The sequence below is a fragment of the Monodelphis domestica genome, chromosome 7 (assembly GCF_027887165.1).
Source record: "Monodelphis domestica isolate mMonDom1 chromosome 7, mMonDom1.pri, whole genome shotgun sequence".
In the NCBI taxonomy this organism is placed as follows: Eukaryota; Metazoa; Chordata; class Mammalia; order Didelphimorphia; family Didelphidae; genus Monodelphis; species Monodelphis domestica.
This window is the reverse complement of record NC_077233.1, coordinates 122947597-122968776: the sequence shown is the minus strand read 5'-3', so window position 1 is coordinate 122968776 and position 21180 is coordinate 122947597.

The window sequence follows — 21180 nt, the reverse complement described above, 5'->3', positions numbered from 1 at the left end:
AAACCATATTATTTTAGTTCTGCTCACTTCACTTTGTATCACTTTATATATCATTCAAGATTTTTTGTGTGTGTGATCATCTTGTTGGTCATTTCTTATGACACAATAGAGTTTCATTAGAAGATTATATTAAGGGAATAGCTGGGTGGCTCAGTGTATTGAGAGCCAGGCCTAGAGACGAGAGGTCCTAGTTTCAACTATGGCCTCAGACACTTCCTAGCTGTGTGACCCTGGGCAAGTCACTTAACCCCCATTACCTAACCCTTTCCACTCTTCTGCCTTGGAACCAATACACAGTATTGATTTCAAGACAGAAGGAAAGGGTTTAAATTAAAAAGAAGAAATTACAACTTCTTCAGTAATTCCCCAATTGATAGAAATTCTTATTTTGATTCATAGTAAGGGTGTTTATTTGAAGTAGGAAGAATAATCTGGGAAGATGTATAGAACCTCATTCCTGTAAATTTCCATTAATCCTTGAAATATCATATCAGGGTCTTTTTTTAGTATGGCTTTCAGATAATTCAATAATGCTTTAGATTATCTCTCCTCAAACTATTCTTCCAAGTCAATTGTTTTTCCAATGAGAATTTTCACATTTAAAAAAAAATTCATTCTTTTCATTCTGTTATATTATTTCTTCATGTCTCAGAGAATCATTACTTTCTAATTGCTACATTCTAATTCTCAAAGATCTATTTTCTTCACTGAGCATTTTACTTCTGTTGCCATTTGGCCGATTTGATTTTTTAGAGTTCTTTTCCTCAGAAAAATTTTGTACCTCTTTTTTTTTCCATTTAATCAATTATGTTTTTTAAGAATTTCTTTTCTTCATGGGCTTTTTGTATATCTCTCATAATTTGGCAAATTCTGGTTTTTTTGTTGATGTTTTCTTCAGTATTTTTATGTGTCTTTTATCAAACTGTTGATTCTCTTCATAATTTTCTAGTATCACTCCCATTTTTTTCCTAATTTTCTTTCTGTTTCTCTTTTATTTGATTTGGTTTTTTAAATCTTTTTTGTAGTGTTTTAGGAATTTTTAGTGGGCTTAAGTTCAATTGACATTTTTTTTTTCTTTGAGACTTTGCATGTAGATTCATTTTCTTCTTCTGGGTTTGTGTCTTGATCTTCCTTATCTCTATTGTAAAATTTTCTAACCCCTTAACTTCTATTTTAGAATTGATACTAAGTAGTGGGTCCAAAGCAGAAGAGCAGAAAGAGCTAGGCAATTGGGGTTGTGACTTGCCCCGGGTCACATAGCTAGGAAATGTCTTAGGTCAGATTTGAACCCAGGACTTCCCACCTTTAGGCCTGACACTGTGTCCACTTATCCTTCTAGTGGCCCCTCCACTGTAACTTTCTATGCTTAGAACTTTTTGTGTTGTTGTTTGCTTATTTTTCTAGCCTCTTTCTTCACTTTTATCTTTGGGTTAAAGTTTGTCTATGGAACTGGGTTGGAGAGGGCATTGTAGCAACCAGGATTTTTGTGCTTCTGTTTTACAGATATAGTTCTAAGTTTCTGAAAATTTTCAGTTTTAAAGTTCTTCCAAGGTGGTTTGATCTAAGCAGAGGTATTTCTAATTCCCTAGCCTGTTTTCTCACATTGGTGACTCCACAAGTACTTCTTTATATACTGGATCCCTAACTAGTGCCCTTGCTCCTCTAAGGCCACCAGTACTTTTGATATTTCTGGCCCCATAAATACAAATAGGACCAAGGATAGTCCTCCTTTAAGTACTGGATCTGAGACAAGAGTGTTAGCTCTCTTATGATTGACCACAAGTACTCCTCCCAGCCTGGAATTGTGACCAGGGCTCCTATTGCCCTAGGCTTTCAAACATGAGTATGCTGGTGTTCCTTTTCATCCTGGGACTGAGGTCTTGAACTCTGTATGGGGAATGCAACAGGGTCCTGCATCCATTGCCCACAAAGCATCCCTTATAATCTACTTCTCACAACTTATCTAACTCTCATACTGTCTCTATGTTGAGAGGTCTTGTTCTCTAACATCTGTGTGTTGAGAGATCCTGAATCTTCTATCTTGTTTATGCAGCTTCCCCAAAGGCTCAGCCTGTGCTGGCAATGCTGCACTTTCTGAGCCCATCACCACCCCAGTGACAAAGACTTTTACTATAGACCTCCCAAGTTGTCTGTGGTGGAAATTGTTTCACCCTGACCTTTTCTTGGTTTTGGTACTTCAGGATTCAATTTGAAGCATTACCTGCAAGCTGTTTAGAGGAGAATTTTGGAGTGTTCAAATGACTTCTTTTTCTCCCATCTTGGCTACATTCCCTCTTCCCCTTTATATGATGCCTTACGCAAAAATGTGGATCGTAGTCCAAGATGTAGTCTGGAAAACTGTTTCTTTCATGAGATATTAGATGCAAATGTGAATTATAAGAAAAAGGAAAAGAGGGATGCTTTAATTGGCTCAAAAATGAAGCTGGACCAATGAGGAAGCAGAAAAATCTGATTGCAGATGGCGCTGTTCAGAGGCTTATAAGCACAGACCCTACTTCTAAAGAGGAATGCCAGTACAAAGACTCTAAGTTGTCCAGCATAGATGAGATAAAAAATGGGAGATTGAATTTCATTACATTTTATCAATATTGGTACATATTCCAAACCTCTGGAAGTAAGAGACTTAATGAAAGAGATAAACTAAGTATATTAAGATCAAATAAGAAAATAAATTATTAAAGAAGGTTAATCAGAAAACAAAGCAAATGAGCTTTTTTTTTTCTTTGATTATCTTAGTGAATTTGTCCCTATGCAAGAATGTTTAATGTTTCAGGTTTTAAAGGGAAGAAAATACTGAAAAAAAAAAAAGCTTATCAGGCTACATACTGTATCAAATTATCTTCTATTCCAAAATAGTCATTCTGCAACTGTTTTTCCATAACTCTGTAGGTCAAAACAAAAGGACACAGGGTAAAAGAAATTGTTTTTTACCAAATGAAAACTATTAAAATGAAAAGTTTATTATTAGTGTAGTGCTTCTTAACAAATATCTATTACATAGCTACTATATGAAAGATAGAAAAGTCTTAAAAAGATAATTTAGGATATCTCTTTTCTGGGAGTGATCATTTACAATAATATGTGGATAGTAATCTCAAAGAAGTGATTTAATATCTATTCCTGACATAAGGTCCTTCTCAGTTGCATGATTCTATATCTTACCAACAAGTTTCTTTACATTAAAAAGAAAGTTGTTTTAGTGAAACAAAGACTCTGATTAGGTGATATTGAATTTGCCATCAGATAATGATATCATCTGCTTTATGACCTTCAATGCTTCCTTTTCCCTTCTACTGATTTTTCTTGTCAATCACAATATTAATTGGATAGAAAATGTTGTCTGAATCTGAACCTGTGCATTTCTATTAGAAAAAAAAATTGTAAGAAAGAAAGAAAGAGGAGTTGTCTTCACTGCTTGATTTTTATTTTCTCCATTTTACTTCCCTAAAGATGGAAGTCAACAGCAGAGGGATCTAAAGGAAACTACTATAGAAATATTCATGCCAAGATTAATAAAGAAAAGGAAAATGTCCTCCCAAATAAGTTTCAGAATAATAAAATATATGCACAAATAGAATACATGCATAACAAATAATGTTCAAAAGATGAAAATATATGTTTTTCTAGGGTTGTGCCTCCTCTCCAGTTGCACTGCATTTTTTTCCACTGCAACTATCATATTGCATGTCTTGAAAAAAAGGCTTCTAACTATTTTCCAAATAATCCCTCATCACGTTTTGTTTTGAATGGTAGTTTGGCTAATATTAGTGCCTTGCCAGATTCAAATATTTTGGAGTAGAGAATAGTTTAGTAGGAGAGACTCAATATAGTTTTTGACTTAGAGTATCCAGCTTATGTCAAGCCAATGGATCTAGGCCAAAATTTTCTAGCTGCCAAATCCCAAGATCATTTGATAGCCATGAAAAATTAATGTTTAAAATGACAGACATTTATAATGCCTAGAATTTATATACATTTAAAAATGGGTGTTAACTCTTTTTTTTCCTTTCTAATAAATTGAAAACATTTTCTGAAATCTTACAAATATGGAAAAGTACATCTCAAGGAATAAGGTAAGTCTTATATACTAGAAGAAAAATTGTCCCCTCCTTGAAGGACAGAAATGTCTAACCCTAAGAATTTGCACATTTGCCATTCTTATTGATGTTGGTCCAAACCACGGCTTCCATTGCTAGAGGAAATTTCCACTTCCCAATGTTCATCAGCTGTTCTGTGACTTATAGTCACAGAGTTTTGTGTGAGTCTGGGAGGTTAAATGTCCTGATAATTTTTATTTGTGAGACTTGAATATAAAGCTTCTAGGCTCTAAAGTCCCCTAGCTTCTCTATGCAAGTTACTATATTGCTTTTTAATTTTGAATATATTCTATAATTAACAAATGCTGATTTAATCTGAATTTGTGCCATTCCCTCTGTGTAATAGGTCACACAGTCAAGATTTTATAGAATATTTATAGAATATCAGAAAAGTTCAGATCCTAAAGATGCTCATATAAAATAACAAGTCCTATATAGACCATGAAGGATCTTTCATTTTGATTGTAGTGAGGCAGGGGCTTGTATCTTCTACTATTAAATCTCACTAAAAGTTTTATAAAAGAAATAACTTAGGACTTATTGAACTCATGAACTCCTTTTCAAGTAGACCCAACAGTGTCTAGGGGAAGACATAATTACCTAATTAGGTATTAAAAATTTAAAAAAATCTTTTCAATTAGTATGAAACAGAATAAATGTAGAAATCAAAAATGACTGGACATATGATTACTTTTATCTTTGTAGTTACATAGCAGGGAGGGAAAAGAGTTCCTATTTAAAGAGCAAAGAGTAACAACTCTATTTTAGACCTGAACTTCTTGGGGGGGGGGGGGGAAGGGAGACCTTTGTCTAAAAACCTCAACAACAACTTCCGGGTAAACATGGCTACAATCTAGACGCCACAGGCTTTCTCTCCCCGGCACCGAACAAAATACACTACATCAATGGAGCATAAAAATCACCTTTGGAGGAACAGAAGGACTCCACAGTACTCCACAGAGGCGAAGGTACGTGGGGTTTGAACATTTCCACACTATAATAAGAAGGAGGTAAAGCTTGCACAGAAACGTGAACTGAGCCGCCCTTCCTCCCCACACACCTCCCCCACCAAACCAGAGTGAGCTACTGGAGCTCTCACTGGGACAGCGACTGAGTGGGGAACGTCTCTGTCTGGGAGGGCACTCCAGGGTCCTTGGGATCTGGGGACTGGCAGGAAACAGCGTCTCAGGGCGGTTTCACAGGAGAATCCTGCGCTGAGCACAGGGGGCCCATGGAGCTGCACTCGGGCCATTGCTTGCACTGAGTATCTGGGTGGAGCTAAACACCAGGGGCGGACCACGCGCTGATTATCTGGGCAGAGCTAAACACCTGGGCTGTGATCAGGGACCTGCACTCTAAGAAACCTCGGAGGCTGGGAAGAACTAGTCTGAGGCAACCTAAATTCACAGAAAACCCGCCCAAATCACACAGATCCCAGACCAAAAAAGAAAGTGGAATAAAACCACCCAAAGGGATGGCTCACATGGCCCAAAATCAAGCCTCAGGGAAGAAAGGGAAAAAGGTGACTATTGAAAACATTTATGGTGGGAGTAACAAGGAAAAGAAGAGAATGAGGATGAAATTCAAAAAAAAATCAGAACATGCCTCCCAAAAAGGAAACTATCAACAAGTTCTGGAAGATCTCAAACTGGAGCTTACCCAAAAGATGGAAACCTTCTGGAAAGTAAAACGGGAGAAAGAGATCAGCAGTCTGATAGATAAGACTGCACAATGGGAGAAATAGTGGGAAGCATCCAATAGAAGGGCAGACAAAGCTGAAAAGCAAAACCAGTCCCTAATGACCAGAATTAAGCAATTCGAAGAAAGTGAGATCATAAAACAGCAAGAATCAATAAAGCAAAGCCAAAAAATTAATGAATTAGAAGAAAACATAAAATATCTCACTGAAAAGGTCACAGACGTGGAAACGGAGGAAGAAGAGACAACCTCAGAATTATCGATCTCCCAGAAAAACCAGAGATAAACCATGATCTCGATATTATTATATAGGAGATTATTGAAGAAAATTGCCCACATGTTCTGGAGCAAGGGGGCAAAATAGAAATAGAAAGGGTTCATAGAACACTGTCTATACTAAATCCCCAAAAGACAACCCCCAGGAATGTAATTGCCAAATCCAAAAGCTTTCAAGAAAAGGAGAAAATCCTACAAGAAGCCAAGAAGAGGAGCTTCAGATATAGGGGGCTCCCATAAGGATCACACATGACTTAGTAGCTAACACACTAAGAGACCGCAAAGCATGGAACACAATATTTAGAAAGGCAAGAGAGCTGGGTCTCCAACCAAGAATCAACTACCCAGCAAAACTGACTATATACTTCCAGGGGAAAGTATGGGCATTCAACAAAATAGAAGATTTCCAAGCATTTGCTAAGAAAAGACCAGAACTTACTAGAAAATTTGACATCCAATCACAGAAAGCAAGAAAAACATGAAAAGGTAAATAGGAAAAAAAGGGAAAAGGAGATAAATCTTATCTTTTTCTTTAAGTCAAACTCTCTTCTATAAGGACAACATTTATATCAAATTATATATATTAATATGTGGGGAAAATGTATTGTGTAACTCTCAAAAATTGTATGCATCATAAGAGTAGTTAGAAGAATCATACATAGGGAAAGATTGAGGCATCAAGAAGATTTGGTGAAAGGGGGGCAAAGAAAGAAAAAGGGAGAGGGGGAAGAATCGATAATCCTAACATTTACTTCAAGAAATGGGGGGGGGGGGGGGAGACTACATAGAATAATCTTTCCCATACAAAGATATACATAGGAAGGGGAGGGGAAGAACTCTCATATGAGAAGGAGAGAAAGAGAGCATAAACTTAAACCTTACTCTCAGTGAAATCAAATCTGAGAGGGAAGAACATCTAGATCCAGTGGAATCTTGAATTCTATCTTATCCACCAGGGTAAGAAAGAAAGGAAATTCAAGGAGGGGGAGGGGGAGAAGGAGTATAAAAAGGGAGGGAAGGAGATGGGGGAGGGGAAGAGAGCATAAAAAACGAGGGGCTAGAAAGGGAAGCATATCAAGGGAGGGGACTAGGGGGACTGACCTAAAGTAAATCACTGCTTCAAAAGGAGATAGCTAAAGAAGAAAGGTCAGAACTAGGGGAAGATATCAAAATGCCAGGGAATCCTCAAGTAACAATCATAACTTTGAACATGAATGAGATGAACTCACCCATAAAACATAGACAAATAGCAGATTGGATTAGAACCCCAAACCCTACTATTTGTTGTCTTCAAGAAACACATATGAGGCGGGTTGATACTCACAAGGTTAGAATTAAAGGATGGAGTAAGACCTTTTGGGCCTCAACTGATAGAAAGAAGGCAGGAGTTGCAATCATGATATCTGACAAAGCCAAAGCAAAAATAGACCTGATCAAAATGGATAGGGAAGTTAAATATATTCTGTTAAAAGGGAGTATAGAAAATAAGAAAATATCACTAATCAACATGTATGCACCAAATGGTATAGAATCCAAATTTTTAATGGAGAAACTAGAAGAATTGAAGGAAGAGATAGATAGTAAAACAATATTAGTGGGAGACTTGAACCAAACACTATCAAATTTAGATAAATCAAATCAAAAATAAATAAGAAAGACATAAAAGAGGTGAATGAAATCTTAGAAAAAATAGAGTAAATAGACATATGGAGAAAAATAAATAGGGACAGAAAGGAATACACCTTCTTCTCAGCACTACATGGCACATTCACAAAAACAGATCATACACTAGGTCACAGAAACATGGCACTAAAATGCAAAAAAGCAGAAATAATAAATGCAACCTTTTTAGATCATAAAGCAATAAAAATATTGATTGGAAAGGGTACATGGAGAGCCAAATCAAAAATTAATTGGAAATTAAATGTGATACTCCAAAATCGGTTAGTTAGAGAAGAAATCATAGAAACAATTAATAATTTCATTAAGGAAAATGACAATGGTGAGACATCCTTTCAAACCTTATGGGATGCAGCCAAGGCAGTACTTACAGGAAAATTCATATTCCCTGAGTGCATATATTAACAAATTAGGGAGGACAGAGATCAAAATCTTGAGAATGAACATATTAAAAACCCCCAGAAGAAAACCAAACTAGAGATCCTAAAAATTAAGGGAGAAATTAATAAAATCAAAAGTGATAGAACTATTGAGCTTATAAACAAGACTAGAAGCTGGTAGTTTGAAAAAACAGACAAGATAGACACAGTACTGGTCAATCTAATTAAAAAAAGGAAAGAAGAAAAGCAAATTAACAGCATTAAAGATGAAAAGGGGGACCTCACCTCCAATGAAGAGGAAATTAAGGCAATCATTAAAAAATACTTTGCCCAACTATATGGCAATAAATACACCAACCTATGTGATATGGATGAATATTTACAAAAATATAAATTGCCTAGACTAACAGAAGAAGAAATAGATTTCTTAAATAATCCCATATCAGAAAAAGAAATCCAACAGGCCATCAAAGAACTTCCTAAGAAAAAATCCCCAGGACCTGAGGGATTCACCAGTGAATTCTATCAAACATTCAAAGACCAGCTAACTCCAATACGATACAAACTATTTGACATAATAAGCAAAGAGGGAGTCCTACCAAACTCCTTTTATGACACAAACATGGTACTAATTCCAAAGCCAGGCAGGCCAAAAACAGAGAAAGAAAATTATAGATCAATCTCCCTAATGAATATAGATGCAAAAATCTTAAATAGGATACTAGCAAAAAGACTCCAGCAAGTGATCAGAAGAATCAATTACCATGATCAAGTAGGATTCATACCAGGGATGCAGGGCTGGTTCAATATTAGGAAAACCATCCACGTAATTGACCACATCAACAAGCAAACCAACAAAAATCACATGATTGTTTCAATAGATGCAGAAAAAGCCTTTGATAAAATACAACACCCATTCCTATTAAAAACAATGGAAAGGATAGGAATAGAAGGGCCATTCCTAAAAATAATAAACAGTATATATCTAAAACCATCAACTATTATCATCTGAAATGGGGATAAACTAAATCCATTACCATTAAGATCAGGAGTGAAACAAGGATGCCCATTATCACCTCTATTATTTGACATTGTATTAGAAACACTAGCAGTAGCAATTAGAGAAGAAAAAGAAATTGAAGGCATTAAAATAGGCAAGGAGGAGACCAAATTATTGCTCTTTGCAGATGACATGATGGTCTACTTAAAGAATCCTAGTGATTCAACCAAAAAGCTAATCGAAATAATCAACAACTTTAGCAAAGTTGCAGGACACAAAATAAACTCCCATAAGTCATCAGCATTTCTATATAATTCCAACACAGCTCAGCAGCAAGAACTAGAAGGAGAAATCCCATTCAAAATTACCTTAGACAAAATAAAATATTTAGGAATCTATCTCCTGAGACAAACACAGGAACTATATGAACAGAACTACAAAACATTCTCCACACAAATAAAACTAGACTTGAACAATTGGAAAAACATTAATTGCTTATGGGTAGGATGAGCCAATATAATAAAAATGACCATCCTACCCAAACTCATCTATCTATTTAGTGCCATAGCCATGGAACTTCCAAAAAAATTTTTTACTGATTTAGAAAAAACTATAACAAAGTTCATTTGGAAGAACAAAAGATCAAGGATATCCAAGGAAATAATGAAAAAAAAAAATACAAAGGAAGGGGCCCTTGCTGTCCCAGATCTCAGACTATATTATAAAGCAGCGGTCATCAAAACAATTTGGTACTGGCTAAGAGACAGAAAGGATGATCAGTGGAATAGGCTCAGGATAAGTGACCTCAGCAAGACAGTATATGACAAACCCAAAGATCCCAGCTTTTGGGACAAAAATCCACTATTTAATAAAAACTGCTGGGAAAATTGGAGGACAGTGTGGGAAAGATTAGGTTTAGATCAACACCTCACACCCTACACCAAGATAAATTCAAAATGGGTGAAAGACTTGAACATAAAGAAGGAAACTATAAGAAAATTAGGCGAACACAGAATAGTACACATGTCAGACCTTTGGGGATGGAAAGACTTCAAAACCAAGCAAGACTTATTAAAAAGAGTTACAAAATGCAAAATAAATTATCTGGAATACATCAAATTAAAATGTTTTTGTACAAACAAAGTCAATGTAACTAAAATCAGAAGGGAAGCAACAAATTGGGAAACAGTCTTCATAAAAACCTCTGACAAAGGTTTAATTACTCAAATATACAAAGAACTAAATCAATTGTACAAAAAATCAAGCCATTCTCCAATTGATAAAAGGGCAAGGGACATTAACAGGCAGTTCTCAGCCAAAGAAATCAAAATTATTAATAAGCACATGTAAACGTGTTCTACATCTCTTATAATCAGAGAGATGGAAATCAAAACAACTCTGAGGTATCACCTCACACCTAGTAGATTGGCTAACATGACAGCTATGGAAAGTAATGAATGCTGGAGGGGATGTGGTAAAGTAGGGACACTAATTCATTGCTGGTGGAATTGTGAATTGATCCAGCCATTCTGGAGGGCAATTTGGAACTATGCCCAAAGGGTGATAAAAGACTGTCTGCCTTTGATCTAGCTATAGCACTGCTGGGTTTGTACCCCAAAGAGATAATAAGGAAAAAGATTTGTACAAGAATATTCATAGCTGTACTCTTTGTGGTGGCCAAAAATTGGAAAACGAGGGGATGCCCATCAATTGGGGAATGGCTGAACAAATTGTGGTATATGTTGGTGATGGAATACTATTGTGCTAAAAGGAATAATAAAGTAGAGGAATTCCATGGAGACTGGAATGACCTCCAAGAAGTGATGCAGAGGGAAAGGAGTAGAACCAGGAAATTATTTTACACAGAGACTGATACTCTGTGGTGCAATCGAAGGTAATAGACTTCTCCATTGGTGTCAATGCAATTACCCTGAACAATCTGCAGGGATCTAAAAAATACTATCCACAAGCAGAGGATAAACTGTGGGGGTAAAAACACCGATGAAAAGCAACTGCCTGACTACAGGGGTGAAGGTGATAGGACTGAGGAGAGACTCTAATTGAACACTCTAATGCAAATACCAACAACATGGAAATGTGTTAGAAACAGGAACACATGTGATAACCAGTGGAATCATGTGTTGGCTATGGGAGAAGGAAGGGTGGTGGGAGGGGTGGGGGAGGAAAAGAAAATGATCTTTGTTTCCAGTGAATAATGTTTGGAAATGACCAAATAAAATAATGTTAAACAAAACTCAACAACACACTTTTAATCAAGTCACTAACTTCCTATTCAGACATGATTATTTTCTCTTAGTTTATAAGGAATACATAAGTGAATTTTGATGATTAAAATGTAATTTTACTTTCTGACAAAAAAGTTATTGCATTGTTTTTGTCAATTCATTAAACTCTTTTGATTGTATACATATGAAATGGAAGGTCAGCCAATCAGCCAACAAACATTTATTAAATATGTAGGATGTGCCAGAAAATGTGATAAGTGCTAGGCTTAAAAGGAAATAAAAAAAAAAAAGAGAGGACAGGCCCTATAGGAGAGATTTGAAATTAATTAAGTAAATATATGAATGCATACATAAATGCAGTCTAATATCCATATGTATTTACAAACTGTAATAGTTAAAGGAATTGCAGAGGATTGAAGAAGTACAGGGGATAAGGAAGGTTTTGTAGAGGGTTGTTGGTAGAGGGTTTCTTTTATTCCTGTCTATGCTAATCTGTGCTAGTTTTCTTAAGTTCAGTCTTTAGCAGTAGACAGCAAGAGGAAGAAAAGGTTCTGATCTTCAGAGATGGTTGGGCCTGTCTCTTCGGGATGACACCCCGAAAGACTAGTCTTACAGTTTCAACCACTTCCCTTAAATCCTTTTGTTCGATGACATGACCACAGGAATCCAGGTAGAGCACACAGTTGGTAAAACTCAGGAATAGAGGTACTTCTATCCAGAGTCAGGGAGAGAGAGCTCCTTCAAGTCTGAGGGCCAGGAAAAAGTGTCCTTGAGAGCAACTGTGACTCTCCTAGTCCCCCTTCCCCCACCAAATGTCATCTTTGTCAATATCTTCACTCCAACATTCCAACTGCTGTCTGTTCCAGAAAGGGCCAAAGATTGATTCAGTTTTCCTTTCCGTAAGATATATAGATATGCATGTTATTTTATGTATAGATTTTCCACATACTGAAGTTTTAAGCATGAATAATTTCACAATTATAAATGCTATACATTTAAAAATATTTGAAAATCTTTTAAAAATATTATCTTCTTATAATTTAACATAAATTCCATCTTGTATTATGTTAGTCTGAATTATGGGCTATAAATGGAGATGAGGATTTTATATGAGCCATGTTATAAAGATAGAAAAATGAAATTTAGTCATAGAATTTGAGAATAACACTGGCATTGTGAATTTGGCTAATTGAGATAATGGCAATGCCATTGAAACTAGTGGGAAAAGTAGCAAGGAAGGGAATGTTTTAGGCAAAGAATAGTGATTTTTGCTTTCATATATTAAGTTTGAGAGGCCTATGTGACTGACATCTTTTTAAAGATGTAAAAAGTCTGTTAGTGATGTGGGAATGCAATTTGAAGATAAATAATAGAGTATGATATATACTTAGAAAATCATATATATAGAATTGATCATTGATGTCACTGAAGATGATTAAATTTCTAAGTGAGTTAATTTGGAGGCCAAAAAAAAATTGAGTACTAATCAAAGCCTTGGGAGGTACACATAGAAGGCTATAGTAAGACTTATCAGGAACTGAGAGAGATCAGAGCCATACAGCCTAAGATCATCTATTATTTTTCCATTTTACAGAGAAGTTAATGAAGACCTAAACAGGTTCAATGGTCTTCTAGTGACTTTTAATTATCTATTTTTATAGAGATGATGATAATATTATACTTGAAAATATGAGAATCTTTACCAACTCCTTCAATAACCCTCAAATGAGGGCCTGTACCAGGTCATTCACCAATTATTCAGTTTTCAATGCTCTAACTACAGTGCAGTACCACTTCTCTTGCCTTCTAATGTAGGAGGCATTTGACTTGGGGAAATGAATTATATTTATTACAGTAGAAGTCTTTTATTAGTAATAAGAAATACTAGAGGTTTTCATTCAGGTTATGCATTTCTTCAATTACAATGGCAATTTAAGTAAGAAATAGCTTAGCACTGTTTAAAAAAAATCCTCTCGATGATAAGGATTTGTTACTCCCTTATATATCTCCTGATGACCTCCAATTAGTGATCTCATAAATTCTAGGAGATCGGCTAACCCTATAACCTACTAAAATAACACTATACTATGTGTCTGATTTATTTCCTATTAAACAGTAACGATGAATGGGCAGTCTTTTCAAGATATATAGCTGGATATAAAATTCAACCAGGATCTCAAACAACGATAAAACAAAGTAGGTTACATGTACAGATAGAAAATATGTACATACTGGAGTGTCTTATAGAATGTGATAAATTGAATGTGCATGTGCCAATGCAAATGTATTGTAAACCTTAAAATTTCTTAGACTTATAAATGTTGGAACTTTCACCATTGGGAAATTTCATACTTGAAAAATTTCCTATTGATAGTGGGAACTCTATTGGAATGTGAACCCCATTGGCATGGGAGGTTCCTCCTCCTTCCTTCTTAAGATTACTTTAGGACAGAAACCTTTTGCTGAACAATGGAAAGGCCTTTGACCTATGCTTAAGCATAGAACAAGAATTTCTTTGAGTCATGATTGATTTTAGAATTGATACAATGGAGATACTTGGAATGACAGAACCAGGTCTTGGAAATTGCAATCTCCACCCTACTCAGTCCTAACAGGATTTAGGAAGGGCTGCAGCATAGATCAAAATTTAATTATTCCAATCTCTACCCTACTCAGGGTAACAGGATTTAGGGAGGGCTGTAGCAAAAGATCAAGATTTAATTATTTGAGAATATGACCTTCAACAGACATGTGCAAAGCCACAGACCTCTGGGCGGTCCTGGGTTAAGCTAGAGCCACCATTGGCACAGGGAAAATGATGGACAGTGATTGGTAGATGTGAGAACTGAGGGGAGGGAACTTGGATGGTTTCCTTAAAGATAGAGGGGTCTGAAGGGGGTTGGAGAGTTTTGGCTCTGAGTGGTTGGAGAGGTACTCTGAGAAGCTTGCTCTGAAGGAAGCTGGAGGTGGAGGCCCCTGAGACTGTTTCTCCATTTTGGTCACGTGAGTAATAGGGACTGATCTCCTTTCTTTGCCCCAGCTATCTAAGGGCTTGGGCCTTTTGGCCCAGCCTAAACAGAAGGGGTATTTAAGCCCTATTCCCTTCTCTCCTCTCTCTCTCTCTCTCTCTCTCTCTCTCTCTCTCTCTCTCTCTCTCTCTCTCTCTCTCTCTCTCTCTCTCTCTCTCTCTCTCTCTCTATTTCTCTCTCTCTCTCTCTCTAATTCCTTTCTTCCTCCTGTTTGTAATTAAACTCTATAAAAGGTTGACAGCTGATTTGAGTTGTCATTTAGGAATTACATAGCTGAATTCCTTGGCGACCTTAAATTAATATATATCAGTCTTTTAAAGTGATTTCCTTGTCACAGTATTCACTTCTCTGTTCCTTAACACATATTAACTAGAAGAAACTATTTTCTTATATACTTTTATTATATTGTTAACATATAGAGAGGAAATGTCTTTTTGTCGATCCAAATGCATATCCAGGAAAGCAAGTTATATTAACAAAAATAAGATAATATCTCCAGATATTATTTCTTTTGATTGTAAACATCAAAACACATGATATATTTCAAATAATTATAAAAACAATTCATTATAGAGCTAAGAAAGTATTGATAAGTTTTTCTTGCTATTTTAGATTTGGTGGCCTTTAATTAATTCCAATCCACTTGTTCTAGCCTACAATTTCAAGATACTGGCATTCCATATTAATAGATAATAAGGCAAAAAAATTTAAAAGAGTCATAAATAAGAGATTTTGTAAAAATATGAAATCAATAGAAAAGTAAATAGGGATTTAGCTATCTACTCTCTACCATCAGGTAAAAATTCTTGATTCAGTTACTTATAATAACTCTAGAGACCAACAGGAATTGAAGAACCTAGATATGAAGCTCAGAAACTAGAGAAAAGCACTATCAGTATTAATTTATTGACAGAGGTGAGCAAAAAGACTTGGGACTGAGACTAGAGTACAAGGGCCAATGAGTATGAGGAAATTTCATTTTTTAACAAGCACAAATGGATAGACATTATGTGGCCTTCTGAAAACAGTCTATAGGACCTAATAAGCTAAACTGAGATGTTTTGTTATTATTATTTTGTCTGTCTCTTATCTTGACTTTGCCAAGAATTTTTCCTTCTCTTCTAATATTCCCTGATGCTCTGGGTAACTAGTCACTAGTGAGAATTAGTATTTAGGAAAATGGCTACACAATCATTGTATTTGCTTAATGGGTGTCTATTGTAAATATAGCTATTCCCTTTTCACCATTTAACAGATTGCTTTTTACTAATAGCAATTATCATTCTTAATGATAGGAGTCAAAAGGGTCAAGTACAGTACTATTCCCATTTCTCATTCAAAACAGAATAGCGAACAGATGAATAATTAAGTCAAAGGGAAGTAGATCAACGTATGGGTCTCATGATTAAAAAAGTCAATTTAGTACAGTAGAAAAAATTGTGCACTAGCAATGGGATTATTTGATTTTGAGTTGTTCTTAGTCATTCAATAGTTCTTTGCCAGTCTGGCTAATATTTTTCAGGTTGAGGTTTGAAATAGTGAAGTAACTGACCATTCCATGACTACAAGAAATTCAAATTCAGATTTTAATTAAGTAATATATTTAATTTAAATTCATCAGGCAATACTATTAATTGTGATGATGTCTGTATCCTAGGATGTTCAGATTCTGGTATACAAACCAACTTTGATATCATGTAAATATCAATTGACAGCTTCCCCTACAAGGCCTTGGGAGAAAAAAAATCACAACATCTTTATGACTCAGTCCTCAATTGTGAAAATGGGTACCTAAACCTCAATAAATATGAGTGGTTCCCTATCACCCCCAAGAATAAATATGATTACTTTGAGTCTTTTATACATCCTTTACAACCTAAATCCTTTCTACTGAATTTTTATACATTTTCCCCCTCCATATATTCTATAAGGCAGTGACAGTTATTTTTGATATCATTCACACGTAATATTCCTTATCCTGAACTGTACTTTTTCACTGACTGTTCCCCATTCCTGGAATGCTCTTCCTTTTCCCCTTCTCCTATTTTTGTTGCCTTCCTTTGCAGTATTTATTGCCTCTTACATGCAGAGTATATATCATTAAAAAAAATAATTTCAAACTTTTTTTTGAGATTGCATGTCAATACAATTTCAATAATGATTTTCTGATATATGTTCTCTCCCTCTCTCTGGTTCTTCACTCCCCTCTTCAAGATGGCATGTTTTATATATATATATATATATATATATATATATATATATATATATATATATATATATATATATATATATATATTTATCATATAATGCATATTTCCATATTTATCATTTTATGAGAGTAGACATGTATTATACTAAAGAAAGTGAGGTGCTTCATTCTACATGAAGACTCTTATCAGTTTCTTCTATAGCAGAGGATAACTTTTTTTTACCGATTTTACCAATTATGTAGGTAACTAGTTGTTTACATGTTGTCAACACCCTTAGAAAAGGAGTTCTTTGAGGGAAAACAGTAGTAACCATTCTTCATTTTTGTTGAGATATATTCCTTTTTTCTCCATTTGTTAATCCCCAAAATTGAATATCAGACCTGGCATCAAATAAGTATTTAAGAAATACTTTTTGATGATCCTATCTAGATCACAGACTGATCATATGAAATAATCAATATTCAAATAATATTAAATAATATTTTGTAATGCAAAAAAAAATTTATTTAAATGTAAGCTATTAATGGAAGTGATTGGTGAAGTGGCCACTTTAGTGACTTTCTGAAGAAATTGATCACTGATGAATAGACTTCTATTATATTCTATTATATTCATTCCTTATGATAACCAAACAATTATTCTTTTATAATGCAAACACACATAGAATATATAATAAGAATGTATATTTTAATATATTGACATAAATGGATTACATGTGCTCTCACATTTTGATATATATTTCATAATAGGACCCAGAAAGAGGAGCAATTCACTGGAAAAGTAGAGAATGAGGTCCAGTATATATGCTAAACCAAGGAAGGAAATTAGGCAAAGGTGTGAGGCCAAAAAAGAAAAAAAAATCATTCGGATAAAGTAAATCTTATATCAAGACAATTATTGACATCATCATTATCTCTAAAATTTTATTATCATTATCATAATACATTTATATATGACTTAAGATTTAAAAGGCACATTTTGTGTCCTTAAATCCTGCAAGTTCAAACAGAGGAGTGAAATTCCCACCACAAAACTATCATCTGGTGCACTTATTTAATATATATTTTTTAATTTTTAGGATAGAACTTTTTTGCTTTCTGCATTTTCATGATCTCTCTTCTTCTCCTTCTGTCTACACACAGACACATAGACACACAAGTACACATATTCAACAATAAAAAAATAATGTCACTTCTAATGTGACTTCTTTTAAGTCATTTTTAAAGTATTAATGTTTATGAATTCCTTCACACAAGTATTATGAGATATGTAGTTCATGCACAATTACTATGATTTTATATGTCAGGATATTGAGTCTCCAGGAGGTCAAATAAAACTTATTCATACTCCTATTGCCCATAAATGTCAAAAACAGAATTTATACCCAGAATTGCTATCTGACTTCAAGTGGCTATTTCTATTACTATAAACTTCCCTTGCAGAGGATGATATTTAAATCTCTCCCTTATTATATTTTTAAAGTAAAATGCATATTAAAATCATATTTAAGTACATGCATATTAGTTCAGCTCAATCTTAATTTTATAATTAAGCAGATTTAAAAAAATAATAGTACAAATATAAAATTCCAATTCTCAGATCTATATCCTATTATCTCCATTCTGATTTCTGCATTTCAAACACACCAAAACACTGCAATCTCCAATGACTTCTACTCTGCCCAAGCAAAAGTTCATGTCTCCATGCTAATCCCTCCTTGACCTCTCTAAAGCTTTAGCTACTACTTATTCACTATCATCTAAACCAGTGGTTCTCAACCTCTCAATTTGTAGCAATAAGAATACATAATGCATATCAGGTATTTACATTCCAAATAATAACTATAGCAAAATTATAGCTTTGAATTAGCCACCAAAATAATTTTTTGGTTTGGGGTCACTGCAACATGAGGAACTGTATTGCGGGGTCACGGCTTTAGAAAGGTTGAGAACCACTGATCTAACCTATGTATGAATCTCTCCATCTGTGATTTCCTATTTATCTGTTTTGTCTCTTACCTAATTCTTTATCCAGTTCTTCAGCAAATAGGGAAAGCATATTTGTTAAGACACTTTCTATGATCTATGAATTCTGGTTATATGCCTAATCCATAAATTGAATTATTCCCTTCTTTCTGATGTAGCCCAGTCTCCTCAAATTTGTCCCATCTTGAATTCCTCCATTTCTACATGATACTTGTCATCAAAATACCTTTAACTGGACAAATGTGCTTTATGTTATTGTTATAGTGATTGACTTCTGGACTTGGGCATTAGTATGTTAGTTAAAATATCACCAATGACAATTGTAAACTTTGTGACAATGAGAAAATCATTCCTAATTCTTGAAAATTTAGATTCTGCATCTATAAAATGGTGATAATTATAACATCATCTACTTTGCAGGTGTAGCACAAAATTTTCAATGGTTAATCCAATGGATTACAGAAATACAAATTATTATACTTCTACTTATTAAAATCATACCAAAGACTTCACTTATTTTCCTTTCTATTATCCAGAGATATCTTCAAGTACTATTTCTTCCCAGAAGTCTTACTTACTTTAATTGGTTTTGTTTACACCAGGGTATACTTTAGAATTCTCAGAGTATTGAGAAAGGGAAGTTCTTTTTCTCCAATTCATTTCTGACTATATATGTTTATGTAAAATATAATATTTAATTTTATATGGATTTGATATCTATTCTATTGTTTGAATGCTAGTGGTTCAATTATATCTGTCCATTCCATTTTAGTTGTCAGAAGGCAATGACTATTTCCACTTTAGAAATGGAATACCTTGAACATAAGCAAAACTAAAAAAAAATAATTTTAGACAATTATTAATCCCCTTGGATAGGAAAGAAAGAAAAATAGACATTTATGTTCCTGGGCTAACAAAATGCCTGGTTTCAATTCTATAGAACTGATTTAAACATACAATGCATGTTGAGGGAAGATCACAAATTCCTAATGCTATCTAGAATGGGAAATTTTACTTCATTAGTCTTTCATTTATTGGGGTCAGGGGGAGATGGAAGAACCTTCTTAATTGATGCTATACAAAATGACAACTGCCCCTGTAGAACCAAACTGTATGGTAGTCATATCAAAATTTTCATGTCTTGGTGTATTTCAGTGCTATATTTTCTTCTTCATTGGAGAGATAATTTGAACAGTACTCAGTCTCTAATTTTGCAAAATTTAAGTTGACTTTTTTTCCCCTTTCATTCTCAACATATTCCTCCAACTCATCACCAAAGGCAAGAGTAACACTCATGTGTACATCATGAAAAGGAAGATGGGCTTGGCAATTAATCCAGATAGACATATGCAGGAAAGATTTTTTAATTCCCACATATACTTATTTAGGCAGAAAGGACGTATGATAATTTGCCCATTAATATACTTCTGCTTTTGTCCTTTGGTGAAAGCATGATCCATAACTCTCAAAAGACAGACCGTTAGTTATGAAGGTCATTCCCATATGTAATACTGATCAAGAACTGATAGAGCCAAACTGCATACTAATGAGAATACCTGAAAATAAAAAGATTTCTTAAAAGTCTCTAATGGGAACAACCTACAAGTGTTATATCATTCATAAGATCCTAAAATATTACAAGAACTATTTTTTGCCCTGGTAAATGAAATTCAATCAATCCATTTAGAGTACACTAATAAATAGGCATGAATGCATAAACAAAATTAAAAAGCAGCACACAATCACACACCCCTTTAGTTGACAAAATTTGTAAGGAGAAAATAAAAAGTGTAAAGGATGTAAATGTAATTAATGCATACTAGAAATGAATTTCAAAGAAAATGACACCGTGCTCAAAAAACAGAAATTCAATTGATCAAAGCAGTTACATTGATCAAAGATGTGCAGCTGAACTAAAAATATCCAGACAACATCAGAATCACCCATAAAATGTGCAAAGTTCCTAGCCAAAGGGTCAGAATAGATTAGGGAATGATACAATGACAGAAAATACAAAGGTAAATAGTGTCCTTGGGGAACCTAGAAACCCCCAAGCTTTTAGCCAACTGAGGTCTAATGACAATCCCCCCCATCTCACCCCAGTCTAGTTCTATGTTGAAGGTGAAACTTCAAACTTGACCTTGTCACATCAGAGTGTCTCCAGAAAGGAAAGCCTGATTTTAAGTGTCTCAGACTAACAATAGACTTTAAAGTAGTTTAAGTAGAGAAGGCTAATCCCATCTGGTGTTGAGTATCTCTTTTTGTCCCAAAGGTTTCTCCCCTTAGGCCAAAGTCCTTTACCTTTTTCCCTTTTATGTCCATTATAAAGCATCAGCCTCTCACTGTTGTTCCTGTATGGGACTCCTCCATTTCTTTGTTACCATTGTAAAGCCAATCAACTATTTTCTCTCATCCTCAGACCCCAGTTCCCCTAAAAGGGTATTTAGGCTTCCCAATTTTAATGGTTCTTTGTTTTTTTCATCCAAATGACACTCCCAGGGGTCAGGGATGGGAGCAACCAGAATCTGGGGACTCTGTCAGGATTTGTAGCATGCATG